The 23700-nt window shown below is 43.4% G+C and overlaps 1 protein-coding gene across 7 annotated transcripts in view; it reads right to left on the bottom strand.

Moving 5' to 3' along the window:
• The window catches only part of FOXP1 (forkhead box P1), a 389251-nt gene that overhangs the window by 330209 nt on the left and 35342 nt on the right, over positions 1 to 23700 (bottom strand). For all 7 annotated transcript variants that reach the window (XM_075053034.1, XM_075053035.1, XM_075053031.1 and 4 more), the window contains exon 2: positions 11391 to 11518. The gene's annotated coding sequence lies outside the window, so the exon portion shown is untranslated. The remainder of the gene's footprint in view (positions 1 to 11390; positions 11519 to 23700) is intronic.

Raw genomic sequence — 23700 nt, 5'->3', positions numbered from 1 at the left:
ATACTTCAGAGAAAGGTACAAGAAACATTTCAAGTGAGGGTTTTCACCTCTGGGTAAAGGGCTTTCTGCCTAACCCTTTGCTAGCTTTGTCCTAGAGCAAGAGAATTTATATTCTTCCTAACTTGTAAAATTAAATAAAACTGCTCCTACTCAAGGTACCTGCAGATGTTTGTGATTACCTATAAAGTTAAATCCTCTTATTGTTTCACACCTAGTCCTTCGTAGCTAGGATTTACAGTTTTACTGAATGATTATCTAGTTCTGTTTCAAGGAAAAAAAACACTGAACTGCAAGCTAAATCATCTGAAGCCATCTTTTACTCTGCTTGTGTTGGCTTGCTCTTCTCACAACTCCAAAGCCTCGAACTTTCTGCCCCTGCAGAAGAGCCAGCCCATCGCCTCCGGTGCACCGGCACAGCCCCAGCCACGCATCCTGCTTGTCAACCGGGGCTGCCATCTGCCAGGGCTCCGTCCTGGCCGTCACGCTTTTATTAAGTCCCTGATGAGCATGATTCAATTAACGTCGCCTGAAAAGCCACTACACCGCAAATGAAAGGTGACAAGGAGTTGAGACAGTAGCAGGGGGGCACGGCGGAGGGCAGACCGGCCAGAGCATACAGCGGACCCGTTACTGCGCGTGGCAAAATGGGTTTGATCTGCCTGCATCTGGGGGGGTGATGAGGAGGGATGCAGAGGGGAGAAAAAAAGTCTGGAGCAGCGAAACTTTTAGAAAGCTCTTCCCACCCCGCCGCTGGAAAGGCAAATCGGAGGCGAATGCGTGCTTTTTATCGCGTTATTCTGTCGTCAAGTGTTTTGTCTATACGTGGCACCGTGGTGCCGCTCACCAGCAAATGCCTGACGGAGCAATTAGCTGTACCTTGCTGGAGGCACGCAGGATGCCACTGACCCCGCCGGGAGATCCGTGCCTGAAACAGCTGCAGGAGTGGGCTCCTTCTGCCGGTGGAAACAAGGACTCGGCTAAATGTGGCGAGCTACAAGTTTCTGCAGAAACGTGCAAGTCTCCAACATGTGGCCCGTAACGTAGCTGTTGCCATGGTAAATATTCATGTTTAGTGAAAAGTGTTAAATCTTGTATCATAAGTTAAATCAGCTGCCAAGACACATTTTCACAAGTAGGGGAATTTTTGTCTTTTCAGAATGGAATGTTTTTCAGTTGACATTGATTTTTCCCTAAAATAAGTCCCCCAGAAAGGAAGCCAATCACACGTGAGGCAGTCCAAGAGCTGAATTACTCTACTCCTTCTCTGAATCATCAACAAGTGTTGTGTGCTAGTGCGTGTGTGTGTACAAATGCACTGTAGCTTCATAAATCCCATCCTCTTACACAAATGAGCAGTTACACAATTTATTTGGACTATTAAACTAATGAACCCAGCAGAAATAGCACCGATATTTCATATTTTGGGTGACGAGACTTCAACAGGTAACTTTTCTAAATAGGAAGCATCTCAAAAGAAATAATTAAAATTAACTTGCCTTAGCCTTTTCACAAATACAAGGCTCAATCCTGAGCCTGAATATACAGTTGTTTATGTAGGTCAAGGACAGAAACAGTAAGAGCGTATTTACTTGCTTTTCTGTTTCTTGTTCAGTATTTCAAAAGAGGACAAATGGTTTTAATACAATTTCAGAAAGAGAGACAAGTTAGAATTAATACAGAATCGGCTAAAAAAACCCCAAACTTGTTACTTGTATTCATTTAAGAACCGCTGCAAGGAAATCTGACTGTTATCAGTTCAAGATCTGCAAAATTACATCTATGTGTCCTTCCACTCCTGAACTACTCAAAATTGGTTCATTCTAGCATCTTATGGTTAATCTTCCATATTTAAAGCAAAATGCATTTCCAACAGAAGGTTCTTTAGAGTAAGGGAGAAAAATGGTAATTCAGTAATTAGCCCAATTTCTTTCAGAGCAGGGTAAATAACTCCTCTGATAACAGAGCAACAAATAGAACTAGTCCTAAGTCTAGACAGAAAGAACAAAGCAGACATCTGCTTTGACTCTCTGCAACCGAAATAAAAACACGAACAGCGATGACCTTCTTGCTTCCTCCTTTCCAAGCCCCACGCCAGGGAGAACCTTTCCCACTGACACACACAGGGAGAAGTCAGCCCCCGGACCAGCCCTGCAGCTCCCGCAGATGTACCGCTGCCCTGCCCAACGGTGGAGAGCTCTTTGTCAACGTTGGGTTTTCCTCTTCCACATCTCTCTTTGACAACCACAAACTGGATTTCACCTTGGTTTTGTCTTCTGCTGTGAGGACTTTGCCCAACAGATTCCTTTCTTTTTTACCTGCTTCTGAGTAGCAACAGCCAGCAGCCAGTCACATCCTTGTTTCTAAGTTAAGAAACACTTCTGATTCCTCCTCCTCTCTCTAATTAGTGCTCCACAATCGATTTGCCGTACCCCATGCCAGATTCGCACCTTAGCTCCTCAACTCTAGTCATTAAAACTCACACTCTCCTCCCATCTTCTCCACGAAAGACATTTTCTAGCAAGCAAGCTACTGCTTACAGTCTCTTACCTTTTCTCTACTGAAACCAGCTCTACCAAAAGGCTGAAACATATTTAGCACTCCCAGCTCTCTGCTTGTCTCTTTCTTTTATTTTACATGGTTCAATGTTCTCATTCTGCCTTCTCTCCTTCCTTCTCTACCCCAGTGCTACAAAAAGACATCTTCTGTGACACCTTAAAAAAAAAAAGATCACTGAATTAACATGACTTGCACTGCATGGTATTTTCAGACCAGCCATTTGCTAATGTCGCAAACACAATTAGGAAGTCAGGGAAAGAGCTTACAGGAGCAGATGAAAGCTTCAGAGATAAAATGGAAAGCTTTTACCTGCCAGGCTCTCAGGTTAGGGTTCTAGGTTGCCCTCGGATCTAATAAAGCTATAAAAGAGCCATATTAAGGAGATGCACAGTCACATTGCTGTAAATATCAAGCATGCCTTTTTTCCATCCTCCTATAGACATTGATTTTTGCTACCACGATTTGCAGGTGGGTAGCCATAGGTGGTTTAAATTCGTGGTATTAAAAAAACCTCAGAGCATTACTGACAATTAAAAACAGCTTTTACACATGCACAATAATGCTTCTCATGCTTTAAAAAAAAATAATATGCATATCCATATTACCATCATAATAAGTGCCACAGAGTGACATGATATGATTGAGTATAATGGCTCCTTTGGAGCCATTATGGTCGATCAGTAAATAATACACTTTTGAAATTGTCTAACTACATATTTACACTTGTCAACTCTCATACACTTCAGTGACAGAATTTAAAAGAAACACTGTAAAAAACTGTAAGAACATTAAACCACAAAAACATTACGCTGAAGTAGTATTAAGGTTTGACTTAAACCCATAAAAACATGGAAACTCCAGGTTAAGACCAAATATCTGAAAACGACACCATCTTCAGCTCGTGGAGCCATGCCCAAGTGCTCACAGTGGTCCGGGCAAGGCGAGGGATGAGGTGGGCTTGGGCAGGATGGCAGGAGACCACGGGGTCACGGTGGTCCAGGGCATCAGGTGAGCACTGAGCCGTTGTGGACGGCTCTGGTCACCAAATTCATGGGCGAAAGCCAGCCTGCCTGCAGTGACTTAGCTGTTCAGCAGGACACCATTTTATGGTATTTAAAAAAAAAAAACAAAGCCTGGACCTTTCCTCTGTTTATTCAGATGAAATTCCCAATTAAGTTGAGAAGAATTAGTCCTCACTTATTTTGGAAGAGACCTTGTTGGGACGCTGGGAGTTTTGCCTAGTTGAAACACATGGAGAAAAACTTCAGGCTTTGACCCTAAAAAGGCATTGTCAAAAAAAAAACGTTAAACAAACATGACAGCGGAACATTAATATCCCAAAGATTGACTCCATGTGGGAAAACAGAAGACTGGGAAGCAAGATGGTTTTTCAAGAGTAAAAATAATGGGGCTTGGCGTTGGCTTTTTTAATTGATAATTTTGGGCCTCTTGTTCAGCTGCAGTCACTTTTGCTCCAAGCAGCGGTGGCAGCAACTTTATTGGTTCCAGTAGAGCTCTGCTGAAAACAATAAGCATCAAGCCCCCAAACACCGTCTGTCTTTCTACGAGGGTCACATCCTGCTGCCCCAGAGTCCAGGGGATATTGAATGCTTGCGAGATGTCAAGAGCAGCCCCAGGCCCGCGGCGCCTGCTTCGCAACAAAGGGACCCCAAATGCTTCACATGCTCTGCACTACAGTTCTGAACCATGCTGTAAAAAGCAATGATGGATATTTTCCTAGAGCAAAGGTCTTCCTTTCAAATATATCTCCTTGCTCAGACTTATCTATTACCTTGCTTGTGAGAACAAAATCCATAAAGGCTTGGCATGGCAGACTTTAAGTTGTTTGAAGACACAACCACCACACCTCTATCAAGAGGGAGTTACCGCTCGGTTTTATAGTCAGCTCTCCTCTCGACCCGCTGATGACAGAGCAGCCTCCCTCTACGCTCAGCATCTGGGATTTTACAGCCGCTGTATATAAATGGGATTTTCATAACAAACAACTCTGTATTCGGTTTCCTTGTATATCTGAAAGCGAGAATGATCTCTTAAGGCTCTGCTGGGAAGGCGTATTAACGAAGACAAAGAGTATTTCAGGCTATTTCCCCCAGGAGCATTATCACGATGACAATATGATGACTTTGTCCTATGCAAGTGCTTTAAGTCCACGTCCTCCTCCCAAAGCAGCTCTTCAGGACCCCCTGCACGCGTGCTCCACATGAGGGCCCACACAGCCCCCTCCCTGCGGCCAGCACCCCATCATCCCCCAGCCACCTGAAGAGGACAGGATCTGCCATCGGCTCCAAGAGCTTTCTCCAGTCTCTCATTTCATAAGCCCTCCTTAGAAATGTTTGCTTTTGTCTAAATATTATAAACCACAGTACGACAAAGACTTAATAAACCCTGTTGCCTTTTCACTTTGCACGGCGTCTGTCTCCTCTCACCCTACCTCGCAGCTCATGCAAATGTCAGCGAGAACAGTTTTTACATCTCCTCAGGTCGCCCCAGTGATATAAGCAAAGGTAAACAAACTACTGAAGTCTGGGTATTTTTACTTCAGATGGGATGTAAATCAGTGGATGAAAGCTGGGAATAAACTGGCAATATGAGGGCAGCTTATTAAAGCTTCCTCCCCCAGCTCAGTGTTCCCTCAATGTAATATAGCTGACATAACCCTACACTAAGGAAAAAAACTAAAGCAACCCAAAGAGATAGAAGTATTTCCCCCAAAGTCAAAGACACTCTTCCTTCAAGATGTTTGGACAATTCTTACAGAAAGAGAAAAGCATTTCCCTACTGAAGGCAGAAATCTTCACCTGTAAGAACTCAGGAGGAGACCAGACACCACCCCGAGTGCTCGGGATGGGCACAAGCTTCATGTGGGACACCCCAGTGAGGAGACCAGACACCACGAGTGCTGGGGATGGTCACAAGCTGCACATGGGACACCCAACGCAGCAGAACTTGGGATGCAGAAGCTGCTCTGTTCCTGCCATACCACATACACCACTTCTCAAACAGCAACCAGAGCAAGGGCTTCATCCCAGAGCTCAAATCAGAAAATGACTGGTCCTGTGTAGAGCTGAAAGCACCTGGGAAGATGGGTTTTTAAGAGCAGCAGCTCCAGCTCCCACCTAATTGTCTGACCAGTGGGTGCCCCAAACCCACAACCTCCTCACGCCATTATCTCCTGGCAGAAAGAAGTTACGGGCTCCCACTCTTCCTCCCTGCCTCCTTGTTTAAAGCTTTCTGGATGCTGGTGAGGAAATGAGTCTGCCTTGCTCTACCTTTCTCTCCATCACCTTGCTGTCTGTGAGGACTGGTGAGAAAATGTTTCAAATGCTCTTACACTTCTACAGCATCCATTTCCTGAGGCCCTTATGGAAAAAAAGGCTGTCTCCCATCCCCTGCTGATGATAGTTTTATCAGATAATAGCACAAAGCAGGAATGATCCTGCAAAGCTGTTACCAAAACCCAAAGGTATCTGAATAGCAGCAGTGAGACAGAGATCACGCTCATTGCGTTTGCCCACCAATGGGCAAAGCCTCAGCAGCAACCAAGAGAGCAGCAAGCCTGTCTATTAAAGAGCATATCATTACTTTAACCTGCCATGAGTAGTTGTTTGGCTTTTCTGATTTTCTGTGTGTGCATTGTATTTTTTTGTATTTTATTTTAAGTTAAAACCTGCTGAAATTCAATGGCTCCAGACACAGCAGTGCCAAGGAAAAGGAGCCTGTGGTCCCTGAGAGGGACTTTTCTCAGTGCTGACTTGACACATAAAATCTGTTTCTTCAATTATGTCTTCCCTCTTACCTATTTTAGACGTGATGGTGTGAAAACATAATAAAAGCTCATGGAAAAAAATTCAAGGAAGCTGAGAAAGTATTCTTCAGATCATATTTAGAGGCCTTGGCTCACAAATGCTTTTTAATACCAGGAGGATAGCTGCTTGCACACCCCAGCTCTGCCCCTGCGCCGTGCCAGCGAGCACAGGCTGTCACGCGCCTTCCCAAAGCACCAGCATCTCCATCTCCAAGCAGCGTTAAGAACTGCCCTGTTCAATAAAAACACAGTTACTGCAATACAAAAGTCCAGCCACAAAACCCACTTTGCACTGTTAACACTCTGCATCCGACGAGGTGCCGGTGTTTTACAAGTTTGTCGTACGTACGCCTGTGATCCATGCAAACTCAGAACTTCATCACGCCACATGACATCTCTGCTGTGCCACTCCTAGTTCAAAATATATCTTAAAGCATCTGAAGTATCAACTAAGGGATTTTAATCATGCATTCAAAAACTCTACCAAACCAGGGTGAAGCCTTGCAGATAAAATCTCTGCTCAGGACTTGCAGTTCACCACCTTCACACAGCAAAATCTCTTCCTGTTAAGTGGTTTATCAGAAAAATGGATATTACTTGTTTGATAAAACAGATTACTTGAAAAATTGTCCCAAGCAATCGCTATAGTCATAGCAAAGTCAGGGCTTGTTCTACTACCACAACAAAAATTCTGTATTTGGTTCCATGAATATAAAGCAATGAAAAATACTGCTAATTTGGCCAGGATAGAAGTCTACAATAAAGCCCTTATTTTAGGTGTGAGAAGATTTTTGTACTTAGAAGGCATGAAAATCCCCTTTCTCCTGATAATGAGAAATGCCCCTTGATGCCCCATCTCCTCCAGGACATAGCCAAAGTGGAAATAATTTTCAAAACTAATATGTACACGGAATAACATGGTTAACATCATCCAATGAATTTAGATCCACCTACATGGTATAAATATATCTAGATACACTGTCACCTTCAGCAGAATTCATTAAAATAATGTTGTATCTTCCTTGTTAAATGTAATTTTTTTAATTGAAATTTAATCTTACTGCATTATTTGGTAGATTTTTAATTGACATTTGTAGTAATTAATTGGTAAGCATTACAGCTTTGTCTGAAGAATTTAAAACTAAATTTGACATCGAGATTGGCCAGCCACTGCTGTGAGGTGCCTGCTGGGAGCATTTCATCATCCTCCCAGCCCCTCCTGCTGATCAGAGGTGGGAGATGATGGTCTCTTTCTTACAGTCATGAATTACATTACTAATGTATTCCATTACCACCACGCAAATGTCATGTTAATTCCTGATCATCATCAAGTCAGACAATGGTTTCCACACTGGCACCCAGCCAATTAGCGGTGTGGAAAAATATTCCGCCAATTATATAACTTGAATTAGGTTAAGGACTCAAGAGAAAGCAAAATAAATGCTTTGAAAATACTTCTGAGATAAAATGTAAGTTGACACTGTCTTCATGTGCTATAGCCGATGTTATACAATCTGATAGGCAGCTGCCAACATTCATAACTGTTTATTAAATCTAGCCTCTCTTTATGGTGGCAGCTAAGATCTGTATTTTTACCAATATTAGGTTCATTGTGTTATGAAAAAAGACCAAAATACTTAGGAGCATTCACACCAGCTTATAAAACATATTATGTAGTATATTAAATTGTTAAAATTACTTCTTCTCTCCTCCCCCTTGCCACAGAGAAAAGTTCCACAACAGAAAAGTTTCAGAAAAACAAAGTCTTTCTGGAGCCACTGATGCTTCAAGGAGTAAGGGAGATCCTGCGAGGACCAAAGTGCCATCTCCAGGCTGCTGCCACTTCTCCCGCCGTGCAGCTCTGCCAGGGAACGCCAGGCTCGGCTCCTGGAGCTCTGCCCCACTTCCCCCATCCCACCGACACACATCTGGGTTAGCACAACCTGGGGAAACCCACTCCTGCTCCGCAGCTGCGGACGAACCCTTCGGCTTTTGCTCCCTCGCCATCACAAGAAGCATCACAGGCAGATAAAGCCCTCTGTCTAACCAGGAGCCTGGCCACCAGAGGAGAGGACTGCAGCAGGAGTGGGGCATCCCTCCAAGAAAAGGATGCCACGAAGCCTGGTGGAAATACCTCCGGCTGTGCAGGGACACAGCAGGTTTCTAACATTGCGCTAGCTTGGCATACGCAGCGCCGAGCCCTGCCGGCAGCACGCTGCGCTGGCAACTCACTGCACGACCAGGTTTTTAGTACCACCCCATTATTTTGATTTGTTCTGTTCTTAACTCAATTTATCGTACAAGCATGGTTATCTCCAATTTAAAAACGTACACAGCACCAGTTCCTCGACTTTAAAAATTTATAACGATGAGCAATTTGTTAAAACCTTTTACCGTATCTTTCTGTCTCATTTTCCTAGGTGCTGCAATGAGGCAATTCACTGTTCTGGCTGCTTACCCTAGATGACCTTTGCCTGCCATAAAATGGTATACAACTAAACGCTCTGCTTTAAATAAAACCCTTGCCTCTTCGAAAGGCCCTACGTATTCAGTCAACACAATCAGCAGAAACCACATTTGGTTACTCAATAAGCTGGAAACTTCTAAAATGCGTACGGCGGTGAATGAATTCCTGACATCACCAGGGACACTCGAGTGGGGAACAAGAGAGACCACCGAGAAGTGGCTCTTGCTGCAGCCGAAGAAAGGAACACTCCTTTAAGCTGAACTCTCAAGGCAAACGAGAACAAAAACTGAATTAGCTCAACACGTACCCTCTGCAGTCAGCACATTGCTAGGCAACTTACCATCTCTTGATAGAATTATGGTGGAGGGCTGGTCATACATCAGGGTTAAGATGAACACAAGCACCAGTTTTGGCCAACTGCTCCTTTCCAGTGGGACTGCTCAATGCTTGGTCATTTTCTATTATTATTTTGCAATATTTTCTAAGCACCTAGAGAGTCTAATGCATTCAGAAGGTATTTTAAAGCTATTATGTGACATGAAAATTTTAAGATAACTGGAAGTAAGTGAATTTTAGGAGGAACAGCACGAGTCTTTTTCTTTGTTCAAGCCAGCATCTCGAGAGAGTTAACAATCCTTCTTCTCGTTGCTTTTATTTTTTAATACTGAAGCTATCCAGAGGGCATGCTACTCACTTTGCCCTTACTCCAGATGCCGGTCGGCCACAGCTCCATACCTCCGTTACTCAATGTGGTATTTCAAGAGGATGCTTCAAAACACCCCGGTCCTTCCATTTGCCACCGCTGAGACCAGACACAAAGTCTTGCTACAGGCAGTGCCACGGGGCTATCGCAATACCTGGCAATGCCACACTTAACCTATGCCAGCCTCAGAAGGGCCTCAATCTTTAATAGTGACTTGGATAACAAGATTCGGACCCCAGGCATTATTTACATTTATTAAAGAAGTATTAAGCAAATGCGCAGACTGCTTTAAATAGAGGCATGTACCTTGCATATAACCCCAAGTTTTTCACACATACTTCATTGGCACAAAGAAATAATTAATTAGCTAAGCACCGTGATTAAAAATCAATTGATTCATATGTGGCAGAGTGGTGAGAATTTTTGCATCACTGGAGAAGTCTGGAATTGGTCCCTGTTTGGGGATCTCAGTCGTATCAGTGAGCTTGGTAATTCAGACATGAAGGAAATGGTAAGAATCTCTCTCCCGCATGCACACTTTGAGCTGCCATATGGGTTTATTCAACTGTTTACTACACCAGTCGGTAAAAACTGAACAGCTATTATAATCTTTGCTAAATGACATGGTAATTATGCTACCTCTGGAAAAAAAGAAAAAATGGAAACTTTAAAAAGAAAAAAAAAAATCACAATTCACTGATGTGTGAATTTCTCGGGTTTTGTAATCTTTGAATTGAAATGCACTTTCTAACACACAGAGGGATATTAAATATATAACAGAAACCTGAATTTATTTTAAAAAACAATTTGTGCTCCCATTTCCTACACAATTTAATTATGCAGACTTCCTACTTTTGAAAGATTTCTTACATAGACCTTCCAGTTTTCCTGTAAAATCACATGATTCCTGTTTTCCCAACCTCAGTCTTCTGATTAATGAAGAAATATTGCCCCTCCTCTCACCCCAGTTAGTAAGAGAGGCAATGAGGAGCAGGCACGTAAGAGGAGAAGGCATAGGAAGGCTCCCCATGCCAGGCTGCTGGGGGACAGGGACAGCTGGGAAAGTCACAACCCCCACTCGTTTGGCACAAAAGGGACCAACAGGCTTCTTGGCTGGCTAACACCACGGGGAGATGGCAACTGCCAACTGACAGAGATGGGGTCGCCCCACACCACCCTCTCAAGTTTGACCAAGTTCACCCTGGCCAAAATTGGCTGTTAAAGGCTTTGTCCCTGTGTTCCTCCAGGCTGGGCATCGCAGCACCAATGCCACGCTGAATGGGGCAAGCGCATGCGACGAGACAGCTCTCCTGTGTACCAGTGACACCATTTTGTCACTGGGATGCAAGTGCAGCAAACGGTGGAGCTGATTATTTGTTGGCAATGGTTCCTTTGAGAGTCCATCATGTGACAGATGATGGAGAGCAGACCTCTCCGTATTCATATTTAATCACGACACGAATTGCCCACATAAGCATGTTTAGACCTTGCCTATCTGCAAGGCTTCAGTTTCGGGCAGTAGCTTCGCCTGCATCACTGAACTCCAGTTTCACCATCAAAGACCTCATAACTCATAGGATTTGAGGGGATGGAGAGAAGAAAGGAAGGAAAGGAATATTTCTTCTGTATTGATAATATTTGGTATCACTGCTATTTCATTACAATGAAGGTTTTTTTGTTGTTTTGGGTTTTTTTGAAGTGGTGACTTGCTTTTAAGCACAGACAATACATAAAAGAAAAACCCCACCATATTAAAAAGGGGAGAAAAGGGTGAGGGAAAGAGAGATTGTAAGAAAGAATAAGTGAGAGTTACTGCAAACTCAGGTTTGACGACTCACCAGTTTTACTTGCAGGCATCACACATATCCACTCATGACTCAGGGCAAATATGGGAAAGGATCGAAACCCTTATCATGGCAAATGTGTCTGGAAGACGGAGTCACTCAGAAAAAATGTTCTCAGGAGACTGAAAGACAAAAACATGTTTTAAAACTTCACTCAGTTAGAATCATATCAAAGCCTACTGTTTTCCTTTGAAAATAAAAGGTGGTTATAAATGCTGGAGGTGGGGGGAGCGTTACAGGAGTATTTCTATGTATCAAACATTATCACACAGCAGACTTTATTTGGCTTTAAATAAAACTGAAACTTACAATATTAAGAAAGGTTTTTAAAGACACACTTATTTCACATTTGCAACATGCTCCTCCGACAGGCAAGCTTATGTTCCTTCTAAATACCAAAATGTGTCACCATCCGAATCCATATTCTGCTCAAAAACACTGCACTGTGCACAAAATCCAGATACTTTAACCTACTTTGCATTATCAAAATATAGCAGCCTCTGAATTTCTGAAATATTTACTCTCTGCCTTCACTCACTGCATCCTGATAAAACCTTAACAAAATGTGGAATCTCTTGTTAGCAATAATCTCTCCTCTGAGATAAGGAAAAACACATATAAAAACTATTTGATGTTCAGGGTGAAAAGGCAAAATTTGCAAACATCAGTTAAGAAATACCAATTAGTACTTTTTTTTCCCCAGCTATTAGTAACACAGATTGAGTTTAAGCTTAGCTCAGAGGAAGCTGCTTGCTGTACAAATGAAACATCCATTTTACTAATAAGGGTATTCTAAAATAAGATGTCTAATTTCTTCACTGACAAACTATCCACACTGAGTAAAAGCTCATATTCAGAAATAAGACCAGAGGTGTTCCCAGGGCTGTTCTGCATCGCACCCATGAAACCACATGGGATTTAAACAGCAGCTCCGGTGCCTGCCCAAATTGGGGAAGGGCACCCGCTGCCCTAACAGATGCACCAACACCAGGGAGGACCTGCAGCAATAAACCCCAGAAGAGAAAACAAACTTTGCAGCAGATGAAAATATCCTGAGGGACTGGGGTAGGAAAAAGATACGAAAGCAAAAATCACGTGTAGTGCTTCTGACCTCTGCATTCCCCAATCCTCTCCCTCCATAGCATCCCCAAGGCAGTGGCTTTTCCCAACCTTTCCACATCTACCAGCGCTTTGGCAGTGGCAAGAACGGCCATCTCCAAATTAACCTCGTGGAGTTAATTATTTTGGCAGCCCACAGCAGCCTTCCTGAGGAACATCTGGAAGCTTCTGTCTTAGCAACAACTGCATGAAATTTTGTAAGACAAAAACCAGGTACTTCTCTGGCCCTGGGGCTTTCTCCCATTCTTTGCTGAATGCAATGCAACGGCTCAAAGAAGATCACAAGAGTTCAGAAATCTAAATATAGGGATTACGCGACCCTATTATAAAACTGTGCTACACAATAAAAATAGATCCAAAAGGGGGTTTTAAACAGTATTTATGCTAAACATGACTTCTTTCTCACAGACTCTGAAATACCTGCAAACCAAAATTGACCTGCATCCCGCATCAGTTGTATTTTATTCATGAGGAGCAGAGCACTTGAGAGAAGCAACTGAGCAGTGTCAGAAACACACATCCGAGGCTCGCTTTATTGCTGTGCGTGATGACAGATATGCAGATGGGTATGTAGCTGAGCAGAAAGCTGCATCTACACATGTTGGGGCAAGATTTCTCCAGCTGACCTGCTGCACCACAGTATTCAAGTTAGTAATCTTTATCCACGATACGTCTGTAGAGCAGGAAAGTATCATTAGCCCCATTTAGAAGATGAGGAATTGAGCTCATTTTGGCTAATGCTTGCTCAACAGATTTCATGTTCCTTTGAGACTTTTGAGGCAAAATGACTTGTCTAAATAATACATTTGGTCTGCAGCAGATGAGGGCTACAGAGTACAGAAGCACTGTCCTCACCTCCAGATAGCTTTTCTCCTTCACATCCCTCCTCAAGTAGGTTTGAAAGCTGGGAGAGCTTGTACACAAGGAACAAGAAACAGTATTGCGAGTAGGTAAAGACATCCCATCCCAGCCTGGCCTGAACTCTGACAGTGTGCGTACCTGGAAAAATGGATGTTTCTTACGCCATCAAAAACTGACCTCACCAAAATACTCCACAGAACATTTCTTCAGCCAGGTTTCCCAAGGGAACAAGGCTTACGTGATCACCATGTACTTTCTCTGCCCAGCCCCACCTGCATCTTTTGAATCCCTTGGGATTAACAGGAGCAGAGAGCTCCCAAAGACATGAATTCTCACGGCATTAAGTCTGGGGCTTGCACCACTGGAGGCCTCCAAAACCATTCGATCAGCTGTCTCCAACAGCCAGCTGGCTCGCCGGCACTCCGCCAGCTCCAGGCCAAGCCGTGCCAGGAGGGAGTCCAGCGTGGCCCGGGGGCACGGAGGCAACTCAGGCACTTCTATGCACCTCAGTGCTGGAGAACCTGGGGAAACCACACGTACTGCTGAGGGGAAGGGTGGAGGAGGGAGAGGAACAGATAATAGATCGGTTCTGATAAACTGAAGCCTTTAATGATCTACCCACGCACTCAAGTTCGATCTGGCATTGACAAATTGAAGCTTTTAATGATGCGCCCACACATTTGAGTTGGACACTCCTCTTCTACAACTTCCACAAAAATAGCCTGCTGGGTTAAAGACAGAGAAACTCTAAAAACACTGCAACACAAATAAAACTTTTGCCCACTCTTTGAAAAAAAACTTCTCCCCCAACAGATTCTTTGATGCGACCTCCAATACAGACCTCCAGCACGGACCTTCTCCTGCACTGCCTTGCTCCCATACAGATTCTCTGACGGCTACAGCTAAATAAGCGGCAATGAGATGCAGCAGCCTCAGCATAACTGAAGTACAAAGCCAATCAAACCTTGAAACAGGAATGTGGGTTTCATTAATTCCAGCAATCACAACGTTTTTATTATCACTGTATTAATCAGAATAGGAAACCTATTAATCTGCCCCAAACAAAAATTAATCTTCGTAATATTGAACAGATTTGAAAGACAAGTTTTAATATTTCACTATTTAAATTTCAAAGGCAGAGGCGCACAGCTCAGATGATCTGGCACACCACTATGAACTTCATCTCATCAGCGTGAGGTCAGCCCTACCATCCTCACCTTTCCCTGATGCTTCCAGCCCTCTTTGCGCACCTCCGCCCCAGGGTCTGGCTGCTCCCAGGGTTTTTGAAGCAACCGAGAGCATCATTTCATACATCGAACTGCAAAACTGGCTGCAGCACTTGATGCAATTAAAGAGTCGTCAAGAGTTTATGGTGTAACCTAAGGAACAGCACAGTGCATCACATCCAGCAGCGTTTGGGTGGCACAGGCTGGAAGTGCCACCCCACACGAAGGGCTGCCTGGATACGAGTGAGCTTTCTGCAACGGGTAGGACAAACCTGACGGGTAGCAGATACGTGACCATGTGTTCAGGGGAAGGAGAAGAGGTGCAGCGGGAGAAAAAGGCACGCGGCTGCAAAACAAGAAAGTATCTGAAATTCCCATGCTCCACCGGAGCGAGTCAGGGATTTCTACGTGGATCTGGCACGGGATACCTGCACCGGACCCTCGTCAGTGCAGCAAACCCTTTCCAAGCCATCGCAGTGAGCTGCAAAACACCCCGCTGCTACTAGATGTGGCATCATGACAGAGCCCAGTTTCAAGGAGAAAACAGGTGGCAGAAGAAAAGTCCTTACAAAATGATGGCAAGGAGTGGGACAAAACAGAAAGCGGCTGAGGAAATGACAACAAATGTGACCGAAAAAGAAGAAAACGACCCAAAGCATCTCCAGACACCCATGCCCTGCCTGGGGTGGGTGACACAATGAGCACACGGCTGCAGTTCTGCTGCTGCTCTTCTGTCACTGTCCTGCAGTGGCAACTGCTGACGGACACATTATTTTGTTACTTGGCCAGATTTTCATTAAAGCACCATTCACCAACACATATTTATATATACACATACTTAGATACACATACACCTTGGGACTATATTTGGTACAACACATTTCAAAGGCTGATCAAAGGCAGAGCTTCAGTTATCTTATGCACCACTCGCATTAGGCTGTTTACTGACTGCAATGAAACTACAGAATATTGTTTTAACTAATGATTTCTCAAAGCCATGTTGCACAAAAGAAAACAGGTTCAACTTGTACATCAGTGCCTAAGAGACCGCTCCAAAACAGACAACTGTATGAAAAGTTGTGCCCATGTATACATATATACAAAACTGTTTTTAAGTGACTGTTTTAAATTAGAATAAATCTGTGTTCCACCAATTAAGCTTTAAATGCATGGCTGATACCGCTCACTATTTTAAACAAGCGGCATAATAAATGCAAAAATTCAAATATTTTAGAGAAAATACTTGGAGAGTTGAGACATTAATTTTGCCATATACAATCTGTTTCACAGGGATTTAAAAAGCGTTATTGCCACCCTGGGTACATTGGAATAAAGATGAAACACCATCCCTTCCTATTTACATATTAAAAAATACGTGCCTTCTTGATACAAACTACCCAGCTTGCCGATACATGACTCTGTTAAAAACAGTACAGCCTGTCTAGAAAATGCAAAGCCCCAAACTAGATACGTCCTTGCAAGAATTACTGCACTCTAACAGTTTGTAAGTGGAAATAAAAGGTACTGTTGTCTTGTTTATCCGCCCCTCCAGCGAGTATCCTGGGGGAGCAGGGCCAGAGCAGCTGCAGTTCCCTGGGGCCCTGCCTAACGATGGAGCTGTTTACCAACCACCACCACCCGCAGCAAAATAAGAGGAGTAAGATCAGCCTGGAAAGCCTTGGGATCTCAGGGATGTCTACATCCAGGTGAAAAAGGAAAAAAAAAAAAAAAAGAAAGAAAAAACAATCAAACAAAAAAACCCTACCATTCCTATTCTTATTTCTACCTCATATACCTGTATTTGATTGTAGCTTGAGAAGCTCAGCAATTTCCTAAAATCTTGCAATACAGATATTATTTTTCCAAAATAAATAACCTTTTTCTTTTTTTCTTTTCTTTTTTTTTTTTTCTTTAAATAAATTGCCATTAGAAACACATGCTCAAAGCATCATTAAAAAGACCACGGAGGCTGCTTGCAAGGGGAACTTCACTGCACCGAGTAGTAACATTTGTTCTTCCCTTTCAGCTGGGATCCACCTCAACTTTTTGATGTTGGTTGGAGCTTTTATTTGCAAATAGAGCAGAGCTGCTTGGGATGGAGGGCTCCTCCGGAGCATGCCATGTGGCCTGCACAGATGTTCCTTTTATTCCTGCGTCCCACAAGGCTCTGTGGCTCACTGGTGTTAAACAGATTACGCAAGTAGAACACTTGATTTTGCATGTCCCCCTTTTTTCCAACAGTTGTCTAATTTACTCAACTCGTTTTGCTCCCCCTTCCCCCCACAATCACTACAGAAAACACAGAAAAATGAGGCAAAAGCAAGGAAGTTTCTCCTCCAAGACCAGAATCTGCAGAAATGCTCAGCGTCTGCAAACAAAGCAGAAATGCAGAAGAACAAAACTCTTATTTGGAAAGTAAAGTAACTAGCTTATTAGGTGCCAGGTTCTTCTACAAAAACTTCATCATATCCCAGTAACACCAGTCGCTACAAGTATCATAATCTCTCACCCTTATTTAGATGTCCAAATGAGAACTGAACTTTTTCCAAAAAAAAAAAAAAAAAAAAATCTAACACCAATTATGGGTGCTAAGCATTTGAAAATCCTTGAAAATCTGGCCTTCAACTCGGTCACAATGAAGGGGCTTAATTTCCCGGCTGTCAGGCATCCCAATCAACAACTGAAGTCAATGGGATCTACACACTACCTTATTAAAAAAAAAAAAAAAAAAAAAAAAAGAGCCTAAGAGGCTCATTAAGCAACTACAGCTACAGGGACACAACCTCGCTGCAGAAGACAGCAGCTATACACAGCTTTGTGCATCAGCCACTTTGCTCTCATGCTTAATTTGATTAATCATTTTGGTATTATCCCCAATTAGAAAAGTGTCTAACAGGAAAAATAATGAAAAAAAACTGGTTAAGGCTAAGACGCAGCAGAAAACAGCAGCTACTGAACATGCAACTACTTGGAACTTCTGGCATTTGCCAAGGATACAAAATTAAAGCTAAAAATTGTGGGCAAATACAAAGGCATTGGTGTTTCATCCAGACTGCGGATTTTGAATTTTTTTTTTAATAAACTGAAACCGAATTCCAGATGTTGGAAGTTGGGAAGTAAAAACTGCTTTAGCTGTAAAAACACAGAAAGGTGAGACAAAAAATTCTGCTGAAATATAATGATTCTTCAGGATGAAAGCAAAGCCCGTGCACCCCCTCCCCAAGAACAGGCTGGGACAGGATTTTTTCCCCTCTCTGTGCCAAACCAGGTAGCGGCACAGAAGGTTGCCTGGAGTTTCCTTTTAGTAAGGGACATACCGGCGCAGAAATCCCTGGGAACTCCCTCAGCAGGCAGGGGAACCCACGTTCTCTGCATTTCTGATGCTGTGGCCGTTGTGAACGGAGCCCACCTGGACCCTCCGGCACCCATGCCGTGCCTCCTTGCACCAGGGCAGGGGGGACTCGTGGATGCAACGGACACAAACTGGTACATCCCAAAAAGAGGCACAAACCCACCGTTTTCTTTCAGCAAATGCAGAGTCCAAATCAGCCCTGGCACAGCAGAGCCACATGTGAGGCTCCAGGATGTACTTCAGCATCCAAATACAACCCAAAGTTGGACCCGCACGACTGGTTCTTGTTTTAATATATGGGTTCAATCACCACCAACACCCAGGGCTTTTGAAAGTAGAATTCAGGGCAGTATTTTGAGATCACTGGTTTCACCCCTCTTTATTTCCATCACAGCATCCACCACGCTCTGCGGATGAACATACAAATTCACAGAGTATCCGGCAGCATCCCACCAACTCCACCCCAGGAAGACACTCGGTTTCACCCTAAAATTCAAGGACAGTGGCAAATGTTTGGATTTTGATAAGAAGGGGAATATTCATCAGCATACTTCACTAGTGATGCAGTCAAAACTTGCAAACTTAGTCACAGAAATATGACTGGACTTGTCTGCTACCACAAAACAAAGTACCGTCTAGTGGTTAAAATCGGAGGACATGATTCAGGAATGCAAGCCTTTTCAAAGAAGAACTAAAACACATGATTAAGTGCTGTTGAAGTCAATAGGCTGATTCAGAGACCAACTTTTGGAGCAATGGATAATACTCCCCACATTGCCATATGGCTCTCAGTCAAACTTCCTAGAAGCATTTGCTAATACCGGGTTCCACCACAGCTTTTGGGAGGCCTGCTTTTCTTTTGCTTTTTTTTTTTTTTAAACTTTCTTTTTTTAAACCTGCGTCTGGGATGATTTTCACCCACTCTGAAGATCTCTGGGCTCTCACTGACTGAGCGAGAATACCCAACCGTGATTACTGCAGGCTGGTGCAGACTCATGCAATAATTAATAGGCTCAAATGAAAGGTTACCTACAATTAATAAATAAATGCAAAATATATTATATAATGTATAAATATACACTATATAAAATAATAAATGCAGATACATAAATAATAAGTAAAAGCAAATTTATTATAATCCAAACACACTTTTTCTGGTGTTTAGTAAAAGGTACACAAGCCTGTTAGAGCAACAAAATCCAGCATGCGCATCTTGGCCAGCCGAGGGATCCCTGCAAACATCCCAACGCCATCTCAAAACTCCTGAACCCACTGCCTTTACGACTTGCAAATATTCCCTTCTCCTGCCAGCTCCCCATTCACTGCTACAGTAAAATTGTCCATGGCAGGTTTGCTATTTCTTATCCTTTTAATCTGGGCTGTGCACAGATAGCAAACCCTTGTCATAGCATCCTGCGAAGCGGTGACAACAGCACAGCCACCGAGGCCGACCCCCAGGCAGGCAGCGCTGCTGTCCCACGCTGAGCAAACCGCATCCCCGAGGTTTTCCTTATCTCCCAGGAACGCCATCCAACAGCACCTCCTGCTCCCCAGCCATCCTCAATCCTGCCAATGCAAACAAGCAGCAAACCAAACCTTTTAGCAAGATAAATGGCTACCTAGCAGCATGCAAGCTAACGTTTGTAGCAACTCCGTTACAATTTTTATTTGTATTTATACAATGGGGAAGGGAAGGGGGAGACCACTGGCAGAGCCACCCATTGACTTTTCATGCCCAACTGACACAATCTGCTAATTTTGCACATTTCCTAATCTTTGCAAAGGTTGAAAAGTTATTCTTTACGTTTAGTCACGGAAAAGAAGAAATAAAACAAAAGCCCAGTGCATTCTTGTTGGCTTTTTGAAACACTTCCTAGTACAGATAAGGTGTAGCATCATTTTTAAGCAGTTTGAAAACACCCTGTTACTTCCGACAATTAAATAAATGTAAACGCCACCTAAGCCAGCCCTCCCAGTCATCTTGTCTTTAAGGCAATGAGGAAAGAAGAGGTGCTACAACGTACAGTACTTTTTCTGGCTATTAAAGTGTTTCTCCTTATTCAGTATCTAAATTAAATCAAATGGAGTATACTAAGTAAGCCCATAAGACACAGCGCATGATGCAAGAGTCTTAAAATCCTTATCTACTGAGCACTCCAGCTTAAAGGCTGATGTTTTATGTTCCCCTGCAGCGCATGGGGATCCTGCTGGCTTGGCCAGACTAGGAAAATAAGCTTCGAATGACCAAACGCAACTGCAACTTGAAAAGTAGGAACCAAACCAGACACAACAAACCACAGAGCAGCCGCCCCGGCCCAGCCCGAGCTCGCCCAGCACTGCCATTCCCTCACCGGCACGCTCCCGGCGCGGCGGCTTTTGCAGGGCTGCTGATAAGATGCTCGCAAGTCCAAGCCTACGAGTTGGGTCGTTAATCACAAGATTTTTAGCCCGAGATGCACAGGGTGCGGAAGGCAGAAAGCATGCTGACGGAGCGACGGATGCAAGGAGTTGTGCAAATTTGCTGAATTCCAAAGTTATGAATTCCTCGGGTTTAAGCAATTCTTCAAACGCCGCTGAGCCAAAATCCACAGTCCTGTCTGGATGCTCTCCCCGCAGGTCCCAGTGCTGGGGTGAGAGGACGGTACGGCACAGGGGAGCCCACCCTATCGCGCACCCACGGGTGCAGTGCGGAGGAGAGAGAAGGGCGTTTGGGGTCATTTTCTCCCCGTGCTTGCCCCAGGCAGCCCTGCAGACAGCTCACGGGACAGTCATTCCCTGCACCGACCACGTGTGATGCTGGGCAAGAAATGGGTGCTCCTCCATGCTCATGCACCCATATCTGCATCCCAGGGCAAGCACCGCACAGAGTGCAAGCGAGAGGCATAGAGTACCAAGTACTGCAGAGCCCATAAATACCAGCTTCCTAGAACATGCAAATAAAACCTGAGTTCAAGACGAAGTCCAGCATCTACCCTCCAAGCTTGGATATGCTTCTCTCCTGAATATACGTAATTAAAGCATAATTACATGTGAAACATCATTTTACATATCCTATTAAAGGGATATTTACCGCAAAGAAGAGTTAAGCAGCTCAAATATTAAAATGTGAGTAAAACTATTGCTGATAACAATGACATAAATTAATATTGGTACTTAATTAAGTCCGTCTGTATTCTCAGACTTTTATTGAAATACTGAGGCTTTTTCACAAAATTCATGTAACTAAATAATATAATTTACTTAAGTACTTAGCTCTACCAGATCCATCAATTTAGTTTTTATTGTTCAACTCATCTGCCCTACATTTAGTATACCTGCCCATAGAAACAAACCACACGTTGTACCTTACTTCCTCCACCAAAAAGCTCTGTAATTATCACCACATCTACTAAGCGTATTTGGAGGTCAAATTTCAGATCTCTTCCTTTTTCTTTCCCCTCCCTCCCTTGTTACCTTTCAACTACTAAGTGCCAGAGAACAGTTTCAAAAATTAAAAAAATACCTCTCTGGGCAGGGAAATGTAAAAATCACATTTCCTCTGGACTAGACTTCACAGCTTGAAAAGAAAAAAAAGGAGAGAGAGAGAGAGAGACACTTAATGCTGCAGAGCAGCCACAGGGCTGGAGCTGTGACAACAGCACTGGGACATCCTCAAAACCACCCAGTATTCAAATAATGCAAAGCAAAGCACAGCCGCCAGTGCAGCCGAACCACAGGTCACTGCAACCCTGCAGACCTAACGCTACTATCTGTGATGAAAAGATAAGGTGAACTTAAAATCATGGTTGCTGTTTTTTAATTTTCTAAAATGAACAGGAACTGGGTGCATCGCTCTCCAAGAGCATTTGGAAAAGCCGAGTTAACATCGCTGAGGGCATGAAGGGAAAGCCTGGCCTTAGCCAGCACCCTTTGGCACAAAGGGATTGCCTGACATCAGCAGAAAAAGGATCAAACCACATTCTAAGAAGCTCCTCAGAGATGTACCAACAAGTAATATTAAAATAATAGTGACTGCTTCACAGTAATAAGGGGTAAGGAGGACGGGGGGGGGGGATCTTAAAAAAAAAAAAAAAAAAAAAAAAAAAAAAGACACCAGCCCACAGTAGTAACTACAAAGAAATCATTTCAGGGCCCAAAACAATACAATTTTTGTTTTAATTAAAACAATTTCATAAAACAACACTACTACAAGCCCACCCAAAGCAGTGAGAAGCCATTTTTACCATTTTAATGAAACACAAAGATTATAATGCTAACTTAAAGGATCAAGACAAAATAAGATATGTGGGCCGGCAATCTGAATGCCAAGTTTTACCCATGTGAATTCAGTTATAAATGCTTGGAAAATGTGATTCCTTAACTTAGAAATAGCAGCTGTAGCATTCAAAGGTACTCCAGTAATTACTGGAATGCTTGCTGAAAAACTAGACAGAAGCTAACATCTTACTTACATTAAATACACATTCACCGCAAATTAAAAGAGCCACAGAAAAAAAAAAAAAGAAAAAAAAACCAAAACCAGAAAACAATCAGGCGAGCAGATGTTCAAAAAAAGAAGGAAAAAAAAATGACAAGAGAGGGCCAGATGCTCATTTCTGGTACTCGGCACAGTGCGACAAAGGTGCCCCGCACCACCAGCCTCCCCAAGTCACCGATGCTCAACAGCCGAAGGGAGTCAGATTGTCACCTATACATCTGGAAGTGGCAATTTCATCCCAGATACTGCAATAACACACCGCCTTAAAATCGCAAAAATGCTGCCTAGTCATCTGAGACAACAGTAAAACAAGCAGCAACGCCAAGTGTAGTTGTCTACTACTGCCTGAGGGACTCATGGGTTTAGCAACCGGGCTGGCATAAGGATTATATTATCGAGGAGTGCCCTACACTGCTTTATTAAGTGCCAGTGAAATGTCTATTGCACTCAGTGCCTGGGAACTACTGTAAGAAATGCCAGCCACCAACAGCCAAACTACAAATTAAGCTACTTGACCAATCCGGGCTTATTATCAGCTGCTGTTCCCTGAAAATAAACTGTTTTGGAAATAAGGGACCGGTTACATTAGCAGAGACGGGTAAAAGAACCTCTTTGCAGTGAGCATAAAGCCCCAGGACACACTGGTAGGAGCAAGAAAGTCCGCACCCAGGCTTTGGAAGGAGGTACCCGAAGAGAAGTTATCTGCAAAATGTGCATCACACTCTCCTGGCTCTCTTCACACCTCCCCCTTCACATCCCCACTCCCATGCACCTTCACGTCTATTCCCACACTTCTCTCGCTACCCACATCCTGAACATATTTATGTTGTAAATATCCATTTGGAAGCATTCGGTATGCTTGTGGCACAGAGAAGGATGCTGCTTTGAGCTTCAGAAGGCAGCCGTCTTGCCATGACCCCTCTCTCCCTTTCCCAACTGCACAGGAGGGGAAAAAAATTACTTGGCCCTCACCCTTATCTTTTATCCACTCAGGAACCAGATTATTGCCTAATAAAACTTCACTGCAAAGCTATTAAAAATTAAAGGGATATTTCCCTTCCTACATAATGATTTGTCACAAGCCAGACCTAAATCAGGATTGATGAGGTTCGTAGTACCTTCCTTTTTCTTTCTTTTTTTTTTTTTTTAATTTGGCAGAATTTTCAGATTTTTTTTGCAGCCCTTCTCACTCCTGACTGACAAAATTTCTCCTTCAGTCCTCCAGACCTTACTCCTTCATCGAGATGAAGTAAGAGGTGAAAGGCAGCT

This window comes from Buteo buteo, chromosome 21, assembly GCF_964188355.1.
Source record: "Buteo buteo chromosome 21, bButBut1.hap1.1, whole genome shotgun sequence".
NCBI classification, from domain to species: domain Eukaryota; kingdom Metazoa; phylum Chordata; class Aves; order Accipitriformes; family Accipitridae; genus Buteo; species Buteo buteo.
The sequence above is the reverse complement of the archived record's forward strand: the minus strand, read 5'-3'. Positions and strand labels throughout refer to the sequence as shown.